Source organism: Tribolium castaneum, chromosome 1 (genome assembly GCF_031307605.1).
Source record: "Tribolium castaneum strain GA2 chromosome 1, icTriCast1.1, whole genome shotgun sequence".
Taxonomy (NCBI): Eukaryota; Metazoa; Arthropoda; class Insecta; order Coleoptera; family Tenebrionidae; genus Tribolium; species Tribolium castaneum.
This window is the reverse complement of record NC_087394.1, coordinates 2,788,127-2,807,258: the sequence shown is the minus strand read 5'-3', so window position 1 is coordinate 2,807,258 and position 19,132 is coordinate 2,788,127.

The following is a 19,132-nucleotide window of genomic DNA, read 5'->3' as shown; positions in this document are numbered from 1 at the left end:
ACAATGCCACACTTAAAATCCAACAACAAACGTAAATAATAATAAAAATTTGTAGGATTTGCGCACGTCCACCATTTTGACTAAAAAATACACAAATTTGGTGATTTTTGGAGAAATTATATCTATTTTCGGTTAAAAACGTGCTGAAAGTCACAAAAGAGGTAAAAACAATTTTAAAATTGTAGTATCAACTTATATGCCCGGTATCTTGTGATGCAGTCTGGTGAAAAATTAGAGAATTGTATTGAAAAAAGTAGAAGAAAATGTTTTCTCGAGCTAATTCGCCGACTTTTGAACTGAAAGTATTTGCGTTTTAGGCGAATTATTGCAATTATTTAGTTTGTAATGTTGATTTATTTAAAAAGTTTGTGTTAAAATATCTGCAAAAGACAGTCAGTACCTGGGGCCCTGGTGGCTCAGTGGTATAAGCGCCACTTACGACGCGGGAGGTCGCGGGTTCGAACCCGGATCAGAGCAAGAATTTTTCTATGAAAAAAAGTGTAGAAAAGGTAAGTGAAACAACATGTAAGCAAAAATGAGAGGTTGAGAGAACACATAAACGTATAAAAGTAAAGCGAAGCATAAGACTGACAGAAATAAGAAAATAATGAGGCAAAAGGTAAAAGTACGTAAAAGCGCTAAATTGTAAACGTAAGAGCACATCCTAAGAAAAGGAAAATATTTTTTGTTTTGAAAAAAAAAGAGATGAACGTAAAGGTGAAACATAACTTCAAACTTTAGCGTTAAATCCTCAGATGATATATTTCTTAAATTATGAAAAAAAAATAAACGAAAATATTTAGTTTATGTCTAAAAATTTTTAGTTAGCTAGGTTTGTTTAGTAACTAAACAAACTTTGTTAATAAAAATCATGGCCACTGCGAATTCAGTAGGATTTCCGCACGTTCACTATTTTTGATCAGAAAATACACAAATTTGGTGTTTTTTGGAGAAATTATGTTCATTTTCGGTCAAAAATGTGCTGAAAGTCACAAAAAAGGTAAAAACAATTTTAAAATTGTAGAATCAACTTATACGCCCGGTATCTTTTGATGGAATCTGGTGAAAAATTAGAGAATTAAATTGAAAAAAAGTGGAAGAAAATGTTTTCTCGAGCTAATTCGCCGACTTTTGAACTGAATGTGTTTGCGTTTTAGGTGAATTATTGCAATTATATAGTTTGTAATGTTGATTTATTTAAAAAGTTTGTGTTAAAATATCTGCAAAAGACAGTCAGTACCTGGGGCCCTGGTGGCTCAGTGGTATAAGCGCCACTTACGACCGAGGAGGTCGCGGGTTCGAACCCGGATCAGAGCAAGAATTTTTCTATGAAAAAAAGTGTAGAAAAGGTAAGTGAAACAACACGTAAGCAAAAATAAGAGATTGAGAGAACATATAGACGTATAAACGTAAAGCGAAGCATAAGACTGACAGAAATAAGAAAATAATGCGGCAAAAAGTAAAAGTACGTAAAAGCGCTAAATTGTAAACGTAAGAGCACATCCTAAGATAGGGAAAATATTTTTTGTTTTGAAAAAAAAAAGAGATGAACGTAAAGCTGAAACATAACTTCAAACTTTAGCGTTAAATCTTGACATGACTTACTTCTTAAATTATAAAAAAAATTAAACGAAAATATTTAATTTATGTCTAAAAATTTTTAGTTAATTGAGTTTCTTTAGTAAAGTCCCGAAAAACAATGTCAATAAAAATCATGGCCACTGCGAATTCGGTAGGATTTGCGCACGTCCACTATTTTTGATTAGAAAATACACAAATTGGGTGATTTCTGGAGAAATTATGACCATCTTCGGTCAAAAACGTGCTGAAAGTTTCAAAAAAGGTAAAAACAATTTTAAAATTGTAGAATCAACTTATACTCCCGGTATCTTTTGATGGAATATGGTAAAAAATTAGAGAATTAAATTAAAAAAAAGTGGAAGAAAATATTTTCTCGAGCTAATTCGCCGACTTTTGAACTGAATGTGTTTGCGTTTTAGGTGAATTATTGCAATTATATAGTTTGTAATGTTGATTTATTTAAAAAGTTTGTGTTAAAATATCTGCAAAAGACAGTCAGTACCTGGGGCCTTGGTGGCTCAGTGGTATAAGCGCCACTTACGACCGGGGAGGTCGCGGGTTCGAACCCGGATCAGAGCAAGAATTTTTCTATGAAAAAAAGTGTAGAAAAGGTAAGTGAAACAACACGTAAGCAAAAATGAGAGGTTGAGAGAACACATAAACGTATAAAAGTAAAGCGAAGCATAAGACTGACAGAAATAAGAAAATAATGAGGCAAAAGGTAAAAGTACGTAAAAGCGCTAAATTGTAAACGTAAGAGCACATCTTAAGAAAAGGAAAATATTTTTTGTTTTGAAAAAAAAAAGAGATGAACGTAAAGGTGAAACATAACTTCAAACTTTAGCGTTAAATCCTTAGATGATATATTTCTTAAATTATGAAAAAAAATAAACGAAAATATTTAGTTTATGTCTAAAAATTTTTAGTTAGCTAGGTTTGTTTAGTAACTAAACAAACTTCGTTAATAAAAATCATGGCCACTGCGAATTCAGTAGGATTTCCGCACGTTCACTATTTTTGATCAGAAAATACACAAATTTGGTGTTTTTTGGAGAAATTATGTTCATTTTCGGTCAAAAACGTGCTGAAAGTCACAAAAAAGGTAAAAACAATTTTAAAATTGTAGAATCAACTTATAAGCTCGGTATCTTTTGATGGAATATGGTAAAAAATTAGAGAATTAAATTAAAAAAAAGTGGAAGAAAATGTTTTCTCGAGCTAATTCGCCGACTTTTGAACTGAATGTGTTTGCGTTTTAGGTGAATTATTGCAATTATTTAGTTTGTAATTGATTTATTTAAAAAGTTTGTGTTCAAATATCTGCAAAAGACAGTCAGTACCTGGGGCCCTGGTGGCTCAGTGGTATAAGCGCCACTTACGACGGGGGAGGTCGCGGGTTCGAACCCGGATCAGAGCAAGAATTTTTCTATGAAAAAAAGTGTAGAAAAGGTAAGTGAAACAACACGTAAGCAAAAATAAGAGATTGAGAGAACATATAGAAGTATAAACGTAAAGCGGAGCAGAAAACTGACAGAAATAAGAAAATAATGCGGCAAAAGGTAAAAGTACGTAAAGGCGCTAGATTGTAAAAAAAATTGGTAACGTTGTAACTGAACCGGTGGATGCGCCGGGCTAATTTTTTTAATTATTTGTTGTTTTGTATCTTATGTTTTGTTTTTTAGATATTTAGTCAACACGTCTGATTAAAATAAGAGCAAAAGTTTTTAATTACTGCGAGATTTAATACTCGTCTTTAGCAGCTCTCTCAACAATAAAATTTAAAAAATGGTGGATGCGCCGGGTTAAATTTTTTTACTTTAAATTTTTTGGTCTTTTTGCAGTTTTTAGTTATTTAGTCAACACGTTGGGTTGAAATAAGAGCAAAAGCCTTTAATTAGTGCGAGATTAAATATTCGTCTTTGGCAGCGCTCTCAAATATTTATTGAATAAATTAGGTAAAAAATCCAAGTTTCTGCCAAGTTACTTAACCGGCTTAAAGTTGTCGCTTCAGCCGTCGCCGTAATGAGTTTAGAAAAAGTGCACCACTTGAAAGTTTGTTATTGTTTGTCGCCCTCAATGTGTTGCACACGCATGCATACAAAAGATGAATAAAATATGAGTAGCATCGACACTCTTGTTTTCCGCGAGATTACGGCCGTAAATCCTCTTTATGTTGACATCAAGCTTTTTATCCCGGTTGTCATTTCGTCGTGGCACTTTCGTCAAACATTCCGACTTGTTCAATTCCCCCTTTTATATCTTATAGTTTATATATACGGATCCACATGTTAACAGGAAATGCGCAAATTGCAGGAACGTTTGTCTTTGTCAACTTGAAATAGTGGAGCAGATTTTGCATTCTATTCCGAGTTTACTGCCGAGTTTTTGCGCGATAAAAATGACCTGCCGAGGTTTTGGCAAACGCCTTCGCCGATTTCCATTTTCTTGGCAGCGAAACAATGCCGTAAATCCTAACGTGTGTCAAACGGAGGTACGGAACTGTAATTATTGCAGATGCAACGGCCTTGAATTGATTTAAGAATACGTTATGACAAAATGCAAAATGTAATTTTTTTGGTGATTCTGTGAGAAGGTTGTAAAAAAAACAGAAATTAGGTGTAAAAATCTGGAAACTTCGGATACATTTTTATTAGCTTCTACAGCAGGAAAAATAAGCTTAAAATTTAAAATTTTCTGTTGCATAAAAAATGTTTAAGAAGTTAATTAATGTTCTTGTCTTAAAGTTGAATGTTCTATCACCTGTTAAAAATTTTTTTATTAAAAAATATACCAGCTTAGCAATTTTCGACAAATTATACAAAGTGTCTCAGCTAAGAATTTCGAGCTTCATATCTTCGTTATTTGTCAACGGATTGTTATGAAATTTAGAATGCACATATTTCAGGAGGTGGTCTTTCACTTAGGGGCGAAAAAATAACTTCAAGTTAAAAAATAAAATTTTGAAACACATTTCTTTTATTTACATTAAAGCCAAATTACCGTTGGATCATTAATGCTGTAAACATGCAGAGGGCCATTAATGTGGTTTACTAATTTTGAGTTTACAATATTTTTGATAAAGTTTTAATTATTTAATAGTTTGGTGGAAAATGGTGGAAGCGCCGGGATAAGCGATTAAAATTTTTATTTTTTAACAACACGTTTCGTTTAAATGTTTTATAAGTAAAAATGTTTAAAATCTTGTAATACATTTTAAACAACGTAACAATGCCACAGCTAAAATGTAACAACAAACGTAAATAATAATAAAAATTTGTTGATGTAAAATGGTGGAGGCGCCGGGCAAGCTATTTGAATTTTTATTTTTTTAAAACACGTTTTTTTTAAATGTGGCATTATAGAAAGTTAGTTTTAAGTTAGGGGCGATAAAATAACTTCAAGTTAAAAAATGAAATTTTGAAACACATTTCTTTTATTTACAAAAAAGCCAAATTACCGTTGGATCATTAAACCCCGAAAAATAAATGGCCACACAAAAAACTAACCAAATCGCTCGGCTGATCGAAGAAAAAAATTAAATTTTGTTGTTAAAAACTTAATCTAAATTTTGATAGTAATTTGGGCAGTTACCTTTTAAAACAATTGATGAAGCATTTCTATGCGGCATTTTGTGTACCACTGAAAAAAACTGTCAAAAGTGTGCGCGCTGTCAGAAAAGTGAAATTGTTTTAATTTGGGAAATTACTTAAAAAACCAACAACAGTGGCTGAAATTTCTGTGTTGTTGAAAAAGGAATTAATATTCGCCTATGGAAAGTGCTGGACTTTTTGTAAAATGTTATTTATGAAATTTAAAGTTCAAAGAATCGTCAATAATTTGAAGACATAGGAAGGGTACCTGAAATAAATCGAGTGAAGACAAAACACGTCACTGGAAACAAAGCAATAGTAATTCAAGCTTTTGAAGAGAATCCAATCAGCAGTGAACGAAACATTTCCAAAGTTCTGAATATTTAAGTGTCTGGAATTTTTCAGTTGTTGTTCAGTCTTTTAGTCTTTTTTGAAAAAATTAAAGCATCCAGTATCAAAAGTAAGTCAAAAATATTGTTTTCAACTTTGTATGGGTGAGAGATAATTGTGAAATGTCCCTTGCGTGACAGTTACGTTTATGCGAGTAGGAGTGACCAAAATTCCATGGTAGTGCTCATTTGTCTCATAGAGATCTATGCTTTTTCATCTGTATCCACGTTTAACAGTTTGTTTCTCATTTTTTTCGCGAAACACGAACGAGTCTTTTCTGACAGCATTTTTCACTGACGATAATTTTTTTAATATAAGTTTTAAAAGGCTTAACATTTTAAAAAGGCATGTAAAAATTACGTTTTTAAGACTTGAGTTTTTGCATTAATTGGATTTTAATTTTTATCTTCTAAAATATTTGCATTTTAAATTTCATAGAAATCCGTTGACAAATATCTGAGATATCAGGCTCGAAATTCTTAGCTGAGACACCCTGTATATTTTTTAATATGAAACCTTTGTTGTTTGTGCAACCATTGATTTTAAAAGTTGGTGCTTTTTCAGATTTTTTGCCAGTTCTTTTATTTAAGCGTTCAGGAAAATGTGTGTTTAGAAAAATCACGCGACATTTAAGCCGCTATCAATCGTTGGCGTTCCTTGAGCTTAACCCGCGTTTTCCGACAAATGACGCCGCTCCTGGTCCACATAACGCCTGAAATATGAAAATTTCAGCGCGTTTTTGTCCGATCGTCGTCCATAAAGAGCTTCCAACGTCCATTAAAGCCTGGTGAGCTTTTGAAAAATTCGCCAGCTTCTGCTCCGTTTCACGTTTAACCCCATTTCCAATTCCGGGGATAAATTGTGCTTTGGCTGATGCCAACCCACATCCGACGCTTAATTTACATGGACAATTGAGTTGCTTAAATTGTATATGAGGGCTTATGTAGTTATGGAAGAGCGTAAATTCGTACAACTAAACTCACTATACTTGAGATTAGTTTAATTGCTCCGGCTGTAGCAAACATATTATAAGTTGTGCTCGGAATCCCTCAGCTGCACGTCGGAATTAGTTTATTACAGGGAAAAAAGCGCATTTTATTGCTCTGAATTTAATTTATCTGGTTCCGGTATCGAGCCAAAAATGAATTTGCATTCCGCTCTAGCGGTGGCAAAAAACCAAGCGAAACATTTATGAATCATTTTATTGTTCCCTGCAACTAAATCAAACCGAGCGCCCTCTGCAAGCCAACCGTATAGTTTTTGTCGGGCAAAATCAACAATAAGGCTCATTGGCGATATCAATGTCCCATAATAATCAGGCTTTGTGAACAAGGATATGAATGTTATATATCAATTTACCCTTGTTCAGTGAATGGTAAATGCGATAATACATCATGGCCTGACCAGTCAGCTGAACGCTAACTCAATCGAGATACCGCCATTATGGCACCGGAAAACACGACCCGAAAACAATTCATTTTTATTCGGCAAACGAAAGCCAAAAAATACATGGTTTTGCAAATGTTTATTAAATTTTTCATCTAACCAGCAATTTTTAAGAACAAAACGTTACAAAATGTTTCTACCACGTAATAAAACTTATCAAATACAACAACTTTTCTATATAACGTTTTGCAAAATTCTTATTTATAGTTGTCACTGTTTTCCTCATTTCTTTTGTGCAAACGAGCTGGCCAGTGTTTAATAATTAGTTTGTATTCGTAGCAACAATTTTCATTGTTGTTTCAAATTGTTTAAATTGTTTGTTTCTATCACAACGAAAATAATTCGGCACTTTTATTTTTTTAAACCAAAAAAAGAGGAAAATAAAATAAATAAGTTATAAAAGTTATTGAGAGTATTACACAAAGAGTTTAGTTTTTTTCGTTCTTGCTTTATTTTTTTAACAGTAATGTTTTTTTGTCTACAATGTGTTTTTAAATGATTGTCATATAGTTAACTCTGAAATTAGTTGTAAAAATTTTTGTAAAATGTCATCTTAACTAAGTTTTCTTATATAATTATTATTATCTGCTTTTGTAAACGGTTAAAGTGTATTTTCTTGTTTTCTCTTCTTTTCTTGGTGACGTATGTAAGATACTTTGTATTTATAACATCAATAAAACATTATCATTATCATTATCATTATCATTATCAAAAAAAATTGTGCCGCTCTACTCATTTGATTTCTCTGTCAATAAATGTCAAATCTGTGAAGTTCAAATAATTTCTTTAAAAAATTTTGTTAAAATGCAACGAAATAGATATACTGTGCAAGAAAACACTTTAATTATCGAAGCTTATTTAGAAATTCGAGACTTAATAAATGAAGAATGGTAATATTCCATGTATAAATGCCTATCATTTGATCTATGAAGCGGCATTTTTTGATTCCACAAGAGAAATTCGCAGACGACTAGATGTGAATCATTTAAAAACACATTGTACTTTTTTGTGTTTGGTGTCATACACGTATTAAAATGCTAATTTTGCAAAAAAAAAAAATGAAAAAAAAACAATTGTCGCTTATAAGAAAGTCACGAACAAAAGGCGCACCAACTCAATGGTGTGTGGTAGAGAAGTGGTTACATATAACGGTAAAAATAGTAAAAAAATTCTGTGTATTAAAGTTATTGATAAATGACTAATTTTAGGTAAATAATATGTGGCAACGTTGTCTAACAGTCATGATCGTAATAGAATTTGAGCAACAATTCGGAAGTAAAATTACCGTTGGGGGCGCCACTGAGCTAGGTCGAAAACAGTAACCATAAATGGCGGGAAAATGTTTATTCGGATATTTTGAGCGTTGTACGAATTTTGGGGCTTCACAATTATTACATTGCCTATGCGGAATGATTATTGCATCTTTGATGCAAGAAACTTATGTTGACAAATGAGAGATGACGAGGAAAACACGAATAACGAATGACTGTTTGGTTCACTTTCTTTATTGGAAAATTATTACAAAGACATTGAAAAGCCTACCTTTTGGCATAATTTACGTTTAAATGTATCAGCAGTTGTTAATCTTTATTATAGTTTTGTAGATTTACCGCAGCATTTCATGATTATTTCACTGGAAAATTCTAACCCAAAATTCATAACACTTCACTAATTTATTGGTTTCTTGAGCCAAACTTTGTGTTCGCTGTGATCCATTAGTTATAATCTTTAATTAGACAACTGTTTGATAGCACTTTGTAATCAAAATTTAAATATTTTTCACATTTTATCCACTTTCAAGTTCCAACAATAAACACTTTATACCACGAAAAACTACAGAACCAAAGTCAACGCAAGTATTTACCACCACGTACTTTTAAAGTAATTCTTTCTATTGTAAATAATTAACACTATACACGCAAAATTGTTGAACAATTCATTAAATGTCAGTTAAATGTGGCATTACGAAAATTTCTTTACTGTTTTTCACATAGTTCACAAGTCATCACCAGAGGGCGTCTAGTTAATTTTATTTCCGAATAAAAATAAATTATTTTAGAAACGGTTTTCTAGGAAATAATTCCCAGTGTTGGCACATCTACACAATGTGATTTTTTGGATGAATTTTAATTTTTTTAAATTAAAAAAACTGATAAAATCTGATAGTAAATTTTAAAATAATTATTCATCGTTTTGTTACGGAACGATTACCTGGTGTGAAACATAAAAACATAAAAAAAATATGAAGACTAAAGCAGTTAACACATTAACTTTATAACTTTATAGAGTTGGTGCGCCAGTTTTTGAGCACCCTGTATAGGCGGCTACACGTTTCTGTATGCTTTTCCAAACTTTAAATAAATTTGCGATTTTCTTATTAAAAAATTATAAATAGCAAAGATGTTTTATTAAAATACTTATTTCTGATACACCCTGTATTTCCACTGTTTGCATTATTTTCAACGCTAAAAGCGTCGAATTTTAGCCATTTTCTTTGGTGTTTTAGAGTCGTTTTAAGTAACGTTTTTGAAAGTTATTTACATGGTACATTCTTTTACTCGAAGTGTAGATGCAAAAGTGTTTTAAGATGCTGTAAGTGCTTTATTTAATTCAGAAAAAAATCGTGAAAACTGAAAAAAAAATTTGGTGTACTTTGAACATTATTTGCCATCATCATTGTGTGTTAAAGAGAAAATAAATTACTTTTGCATCTGTGGTGAACTCTCTAGAATAAAGCTGCTTTTGTTTTAACTTGAAATTGTTAATCGTTAACTGGTAAAAATCTTAAAACGACCTTGCGGTTCTGGGGCCGCTTATGGTCGGGGAGCACTTACTTTAAAAACAGACTTGTTTACTAAACACTTATTCTTACGTAAAATTTTCTGCTGAATTCGAATCTGAATTTAGTTTCTCGATTTGGAGTTAGTTTAATCATAAAAAAGATGTTTTTGTATAAATTTAAAAAAAAAACTTAAAACTGGTTAAATATTTCATTTACATCGTCATATTTTCCTTCTGGATAAAGCTAGAAACTTCTTTTTTTGCAAACGATTGCTCAATGTATGTAGTTTTTAACGTAAATACACAAAATTTTTAGTTTTGAGAAAAGGAAACTTAGAAAATTGGGTAACACTACGAGTACAAAGGGAAATACACTTCAATACCACTTCAAGCTCATTTTGCAGTAAATTGAAATTGCAATAAATTGGTCAGTGTTAAAGATATCAAAATGATTCTTGCATCAATAACATATTTAATCTATTAGCTTTATTTCATTTCGATTATGTTTAGGTCTATTTTTTAAGATGAAAATATTTTTCGCATCTCTAAAATTTCACTACACAAATTAGACACGTTACAAGAAAACTGCAATTTTTTTAATTTTCTTTTATCAAAACTGTGACTTGTGTATATATATGTTAAAAACTACATTCACTGAGCAATCTAAAAAAAATTCCAGCTTTCTGTAGAAAGATACGACACAAAATTTAAAAATTTCCACAGAAACGTCTATTTCATGATGAAGGCAATTCCAAATCGAAAAACTTAGTTTTGATTCAAAGTCAGCAGAAAATTTAGTAAAAGAATCAGTTTAAAAAAAGTGTGTCCTCTAACCCGGACGAACAAATAAATTGTTAATTATATTGTGTGCAAAATACATTGTAAATAAAATAACAAATGAAAACATAAAATATCATAGTTGTAAATTAATTAAATATAGTTTTTGAAAATTTTGTAATTCGGTTTAATTCTGCTTTTATTAATTTTACCTCAATTTGTCTTTTAAAGTGCTTTATCGGCAATTGTTTAGAACTGAATGGAAAAGAATTGTACAGTCTTAAACATTGATACATACACCATTCTTCTAGCAGTGATGTTCTGTGAAACGGATATAAAAAAATTTCAACCTTTCGTGTGGTTTTCGTATTTCCTGTTAAGTATTTATTAAAGTAATGCAAATATTTGTGAACAAAACATAGACATTCTAGAACATAGAAACTGGTCAGGGTTAAAATACACTCAAAACACAAGATTTTTTCCAAAATATTATACAAAATATTATTGAATAAAAATATGCATAATAAGCACACATTACTGATCCTTCATTTGTAATTTTTTAAGCTCTGTGATAAATATCATGTAGTACTAAGTTTTTTTGTAATTATGTGTATGTGGTTTTCCCAAGATAGTTTTTGATCTAATGTAATTTCCAGAAAATTATTTTCAGATGAAATGGATAAAATATTTTTTTCCTATTTTTACTATAGTGATTTTGAAAAATTATACCTTTAGTTATTTCAATGTTTAATTTTAGGTTGTTTGAACTAATCTTGAAGTAAAATCATAACATTTTGTGCTCTATCTTGAATATGAGTTATATCATTGCCTTTTACATATATAATGAAAAGCATGGGGTCAAGGATACTCCCCTGTGGTACTCCTGCTATAACCTTTTTTTCAGCTGATGTATAATTAATACCATTTTTTCTGATAACAACCCTCTGGAGGCGGTTTTCTCAGTAGGACTTGAACCACTGCAGAGCGTTCAAGTTTTAACAATTTTGAAAGATCTAGAAATATCACTAGGGATATTTGTTTAGAGTCTAAGCTGTTATAAATATTCGAAACAAATTGATACGTAGCTGTAATAGTTGACATTTTTTTCCTAAATCCATGTTAATTTGAATTTATAACATTTTCTGAATAAAAAAAAAGTAATATTTTATTGAGCATTATAGTTTCAATAATTTTTGAAAAACAAGGTATTAAACTGATAGGCCTATAGTTGTTTAATTGCTTGGGATAATTTTTTTAAACAGTGGTTTAATAACTGTAATTTTGGGACTTGTTGAATTTATAATATGACATAAGACCTCAACCATACAAGGAGACATTTTTTTGATCAAAATATTTGATGTCAATATTTGATATCAATATATCAATATTTCGCCGGGGTTTTGCTAATAATATCTATTCATTCTACAATGAAGTTCCTTTGACCTTAAAAAACTCTAAAATCAGCAATTTTAAACACAAATATAAAATGTTTTTTTCAAAATGATTTTTTTTCTTATTTTTCTTCTCTGTAATTTTGTTAAATAGAATTAGATTATATTTTTTTATTATAATTTTTATGTTTCATTAATCACATTGTTCATTTTTATTTTTCATTATTTTTCATTTATTGTCTGGGTCAAAACCTTGATCAGCGTTGCTGCCTTTTGGTCCAATTTGTGGTAGGAATAACTTGTAGAAAATTTTAATTTTGTTATCGTATTTTTTTATTCTTGTTGTAACTAATTACATTGTAATTATTTTACTGCCACAAATAAATTATAATAATAATAATAATAATAATAATAATAATAATAATAATAATAATAATAATAATAATTATTATTATTATTATTATATATTATCATAGCCTGAAGAACGTTTTGGTTTTATAATTTTGTAATTGTTATTAATCAATGAAGTTTCGAAAAAAGCGGAGAAATGGGGCTTGGCATCAGTCTGTTGTTAGGAAATGGCAAAATAAAATTAACATTTTAATATAAGAAAAAGCGTCCGAAACAAGCCGAGCCAAGCCAAGCCAAGCCGGCTTTGGGTACGGAGGCCCGGAGTCGAATTGTGTGTCGTATAGATGTGGGCCATTCCCCGGATTTATAGTGATAGCCTCTCCGCTAAAGCCGCAATCGGATTTGATTTGGCGGCGTGGAAGCCGAAGGAAGGCACCAGAGCCCGGATATCGCGACCGCTTCCCTAAGCGCACCCGTCTAGTTACCACTTTTATGGCCCAACCCTATATTCAAAAATTACTTTTATTCCCTGTTTTATGCGCCCCTCGAACTCGAATACTAAAGTTTCATATAAGAATTGGCTCGATTTTGCCGACGACCGATCACTATAGAAAATGAAATAACGGGAGATAAGTCCGATGCATTGGGGAGGACTCTTATCGGGATCGGCGCAGCTTTATTGCCCGATTTTAATTTCAGAAAGCTCGCAAAGACGACGAACGGCCGCTCGTAAAATAAGTTTCTGATTAAAAATTATAAAACACTGGGTTCGGCTTGAGTTTTTTAATTTAAAAAGACCTACACCAATGCGTAGCTATTTAAGTAACGAAAATTTAAGAGAGTTTCTGCTGTCCGAACGAACTGAAATTTTGCACACATACGTAATCTATGACAAGCATATTGTTAGTTCTTTAAAAATTTTATAATTAATATTATTATATATTATTATATAAATATATAATAATTTATAATTTATAATTATATATATATAAAATATATACAGGGTGCTCAAAAACTGGCGCACCAACTCAGTGGTACGTTATTGAGAAGCAAGTGGAAATTACGGGAAAAATGTTGAAAAAATTCCTAAAGTTATATTTTAAAAGATCTGGGGCTACAAACTTATTGTGTTAACTTCTTTAGTTTTCATTATTTTTTATATTCTTATGTTTCATACCAGGTAATCGTTCCGTAACAAAACGATGAATAATTATTTTTAAATTTACTATCAGATTTTAGCAGTTTTTTTAATTTAAAGAAATTAAAATTTATCCAAAAAATCACAATTTGTAGATGTGCCCACACTGGGAATTATTTCCTAGGAAACCGTTTCAAAATAATTTATTTTTATTGTTGCTCAAATTCTATTGCGATTATGACTGTTAGACAAAGTTGCCACATATCATTTACTTAAAATTAGTTATTTATCAATAACTTTAATACAAAGAATTTTTTTACTGTTTTTATCATTATATGTAACCACTTCTTTACCATACACCATTGAGTTGGTGCGCCAGTTTTTGAGCACGCTGTATATTACTATATAAATATTAATATATAAATTATTATATATATTATATAAATATATAATAATTTATAATATATATATATATATATATATGTATATATATATATATATATATATATATATATATATATATATATATATATAATTTATAACTATAAATTAATAATTAATTTATAATTATCTTATATATTATAATCTTAAATTAATTGAAATAATTGTTATCGATGAAACAAAACATTTTATAGCGTAAAACAACTTACATTAACGTAAAATTATTTAATAAACTAAAAATAGTGCAAAAACCCAACAGAAACACTGACAACGTCCGAACAACAGTCAGAAAATACACTTAACTCAAAATAGTCAAAACCCAAAAAAATTGTGTCACGACAAGCTTATTTTTTTAAAATACGGTCACTGCTTTATTTAATTCAGAAAATAATTTTGAAAACTGAAAAAAAATCTAGGAAAATAAAATATTTTTTGAATGAAGGAGACTCTTAAGAAATTGAAAATTTAAAAATTTTTTCAAAGTGTACTTGATTTTTATCAATTTTTTAATTTTTTTCAGTTTTTAGAATTTTTTTCTATATATATAATAATATATATATATATAATATAATTTATAATTATAAATTAATAAATGACGTTTAGATCAACTTTTTTTCTTAAATTAATTGAAATGATTATTATCAATAAAACAAAACATTTTGTAGCGTAAAACTAGTTTAACGTAAAATTATTTAATAAACTAAAAATAGTGCAAAAACCCAACAGAAACACTGACAACTTCCGAACAACAGTCAGAAAATACACATAACTCAAAACAGTCAAAGCCTTAAAAGATTGTGTTACGATAAGTTTAGTTTTGTAAAACACGGTCACTGCTTTATTTAATTCAGAAAATTATTTTGAAAACTGAAAAAAAAAACTAGGAAAATAAAATACTTTTGGCAATGAAGGACAGCAAGAAATTGAAAATGTGAAAATTTTTTCAAAGAGTACTTGATTTTTATCAATTTTTTTCAGTTTTTAGAATTTTTTTCTGAACTAAATAAAGCAGTGATAGCATTTTAAAAGACTTTCTTATCTAGAGCTCGAGTTGAAAAACGTATCCAGTAAAATAGTTTTAAAAATGTTACTTAAAACGACTGTAAATCATTAAAATTTCTTTTGCTTTTTGTTATTTTCTTCTGGTTTTATTTTTGTTGTTTGTCTTTAGTAGTTGTTCTATTTTTAGTTTAAGTACAGAATTTTTGTATTTTTTTTTATTTTTGCTTGCTTTAGTGTGCCAATCATCATTGTTTAGACGTGAGTTTTCTAGTAACTGCTTAATTTTATTTCTAATAGTCTTGCTTTAATAAAATGGAGTAAAGCCGCTTAGTATTCGTGTTTATCTGGACAGAAATCGAGCGTTTTAAGCGAGTCCGGGTTGTTAAAACAGCTGATTGTAGTCCCAAAGCACGACGGTCACGTACAGAAAGAATGTCGAGGGGTGGCTTAAACCCTTTCTCTCTCTTCAAGTCTAAAAATAATTTTCGTGTCTGGATGTCATAATTTAAGGCCGCTTGACGAGAGTTTACTACTAACGCCTTGATTTAATTAATCGTTTGACTTTATATTCCAACAAAAAATACTTTCTCAGAACGCTAACAAACATATCGTAGTTCAATAGATTTCCCTCGTGCTCTAATAGTAACTTTATCCTAGCGCCAACACTTCCTCAGTAAGTAATGAGGTTAATTAGTGAGGAAAACTAGCCCTAAATTCTCGCGTTAGGACGCTCGTGTTTTCATGGCCCAATTTTGCCCTTGAATATCGGATCTAATTTTCAAAGGAGTAACTTTCCAAACTTTGGCCAAGAAATGACCATTAACAGGAATTACGAAAATAAATTAAATACTAAAATGTGGGCATTTAGAATTATTTTCTGACTTTGAATGTAACTTAACTACAAGCTGAATCAGTGATGGATTGTTTCTGAATTTTTTTATGCTACTAGAAACCAGTTTCAGCTGTCCAGATATGTAGTTTTTAAATAAATAAATAAACAAATAAATAAATAAATATTTTTTTTTATTACAATACTGGTAGTACCAGGAAGGTAAGTCATACACAATGTGCGGTAATTTAATATTTAAATAACACAGATAATCAACAAGACAAAACAAGAATACACTACATTACAACGTTTGAGTTTAAAAATTTGTCGAAAGTATTAAATACATTTGCGGGTAATAATTGTTTTAAATGTTTTTGATACTCTTTTGTATTCATGGTTTGAATACGAATCGGTAAAAAAAAATTTGAAAAATTTAAACTTGAAATAAAAAAAAATAGTAAATAACACTGGTTTACAAAATGTTACTTTTTGCCTGTTACTACAAATTTAACATTTAAGTCTATATACTTTTCGAATGTATATTTCAAGTCTGACGTTTAAGTTTGAACAGCAGCTCGAGTTTCTATATTACAGCTTACAGGAAGTACAGAAAGTGTTATATCTCAAAAACTGTAGGAAATTTTATCAGCTTTAATTTTGGTAAGAATATGAAAATTGATACGAGTAACACATTTCAAAATATAAAGAAAAAACCAAGAAACCTCGGGAACTTTTGATATACAGTGTGCTCAAAAACTGGCGCACCAACTCAATGGTGTGTGGTAGAGAACTGGTTACATATAAAGGTAAAAATAGTAAAAAAATTCTTTGTATTAAAGTTATTGATAAATAACGGATTTTAAATAAATGATATGTGGCAACGTTGTCTAACAGTCATAATCGCAATAGAATTTGATCAACAACAAAAATAAATTATTTTTGAAACGGTTTCCTAGGAAATAATTCCCAGTGTTGGCACATCTACACATTGTGATTTTTTGGATGAATTTTAAATGTTTTAAATTAAAAAAACTGCTAAAATCTGATAGTAAATTTTAAAATAATTATTCATCGTTTTGTTACGGAACGATTACCTGGTATGAAACATAAAAATATAAAAAAATAATGAAAACTAAAGAAGTTAACACAATAAGTTTGTAGCTCCAGATTTTTTAAAATATAACTTTAGGAATTTTTTTAACATTTTTCCCGTAATCTGCACTTGCTTCTCAATAACGTACCACTGAGTTGGTGCGCCAGTTTTTGAGCAGCCTGTATGTCTAGCCAAGTGTAAAAAAGCTTCAAAAAAAACCTCCAATTTTATAGGAATTTTCTTCACTGATTTGGCTAATTTGACTGGCATTTTATTAGAAACTTATTAAATTCAAGCGATTTTTTCAAATTGTGGTGCCACGGCTTTTGTATGAAATACAGCGTGCTCAAAAACTGGCGCACTAACTCAATGCTGTGTGGTAGAGAACTGGTTACATATAAAGGTTAAAATAGTAAAAAAATTCTTTGTATTAAAGTTATTGATAAATAACGGATTTTAGAGAAATGATATGTGGCAACGTTGTCTAACAGTCATGATCGCAATAGAATTTGAGCAACAATAAAAATAAATTATTTTTGAAACGGTTTCCTAGGAAATAATTCCCAGTGTTGGCACATCTACACACTGTGATTTTTTGGATAAATTTTATTTTTTTTAAATTAGAAAAACTGCTAAAATCTGATAGTACATTTTAAAGTAATTATTCATCGTTTTGTTACGGAACGATTACCTGGTATGAAACATAAAAATATAAAAAAATAATGAAAACTAAAGAAGTTAACACAATAAGTTTGTAGCTCCAGATTTTTTAAAATATAACTTTAGGAATTTTTTCAACATTTTTCCCGTAATCTGCACTTGCTTCTCAATAACGTACCACTGAGTTGGTGCGCCAGTTTTTGAGCACTCTGTATGACTACCCAAGTGTAAAAAAGCTTCAAAAAAAACCTCCAATTTTCTAGGAATTTTGTTCACTGATTTGGCTAATTTGACTGGCATTTTATTAGAAACTTATTAAATTCAAGCGATTTTTTCAAATTGTGGTGCCACGGCTTTTGTATGAAATACAGCGTGCTCAAAAACTGGCGCACTAACTCAATGCTGTGTGGTAGAGAACTGGTTACATATAAAGGTTAAAATAGTAAAAAATTCTTTGTATTAAAGTTATTGATAAATAACGGATTTTAGAGAAATGATATGTGGCAACGTTGTCTAACAGTCATGATCGCAATAGAATTTGAGCAACAATAAAAATAAATTATTTTTGAAACGGTTTTCTAGGAAATAATTCCCAGTGTTAGCACATCTACACATTGTGATTTTTTTGATGAATTTTAATTTTTTTAAATTAATAAAACTGCTAAAATCTGATAGTAAATTTAAAAATAATTATTTATCGTTTTGTTAGGGAACGATTACCTGGTATGAAACATAAAAACATAAAAAAATAATGAAAACTAAAGAAGTTAACACAGTAAGTTTGTAGCTCCAGATTTTCGAAAATATAACTTTAGGAATTTTTTCAACATTTTTTCCGTAATCTGTACTTGCTTCTCAATAACGTACCATTGAGTTGGTGCGCCAGTTTTTGAGCACTCTGTATATAGTTAACAATAAAATTACAAAATTTTTGTCTAAATTATTGTTAAAACAGATTTGCATTATCTGCTGTAAATTTGGGAACATTTTTCTGTAAAAAAATTAAATTAAAATAAAATTTCAGAAGTAAATGTTTTATGTATGATTGTTTTAATTACAGCATTTTCGATGAAAAGTTTAGTATTATAAGAAAGAAAAATGAAATTATGTAAAATAGTGTAAATAATTAATTATTTAAAAACACAGATACAAAATTGTAGTTATACCATTTCGTTACAAATAAAAATTTAGCTTGTTTCCTGGTTGGTAAATTTCCAAAATAGCACTCCCTGCGTAAAAATAGCAGAACCTTTCTAATTCGATGACGTAAAAATCCGTGTTAGTCGTGATGTGGGTCGGAATCGTTTAGTGAAAAATGCAAAAGTGTGTCCCGTGCTATATTTAAACAATCCGATAAAAGTTTCAGGTGGTGTTGTTGCAGCGACAAAAACGTCGGCATAGGTCAGCTTAATTTGACAAAACAATGTAGCCGTGTTGTGAACGCTTCTATTTTGGTTGTAGAGTGAGATGACTAGGTCCCAGTTGGGCCGTTTCGTTCGCTTCCCGCACTGTTGCTCCCGGTTCTCATCCCCGAGTGTTCTATTGCCCTCCGCCTCTTCCAGCCAGACCCATTCCCTTTACGGCTCCTCCGTAACACGGAAAGCACCACAGCGGAATAGCCGACCATGAAAAATTTAATCTAGAATCCCCGTCGTTGTTTGA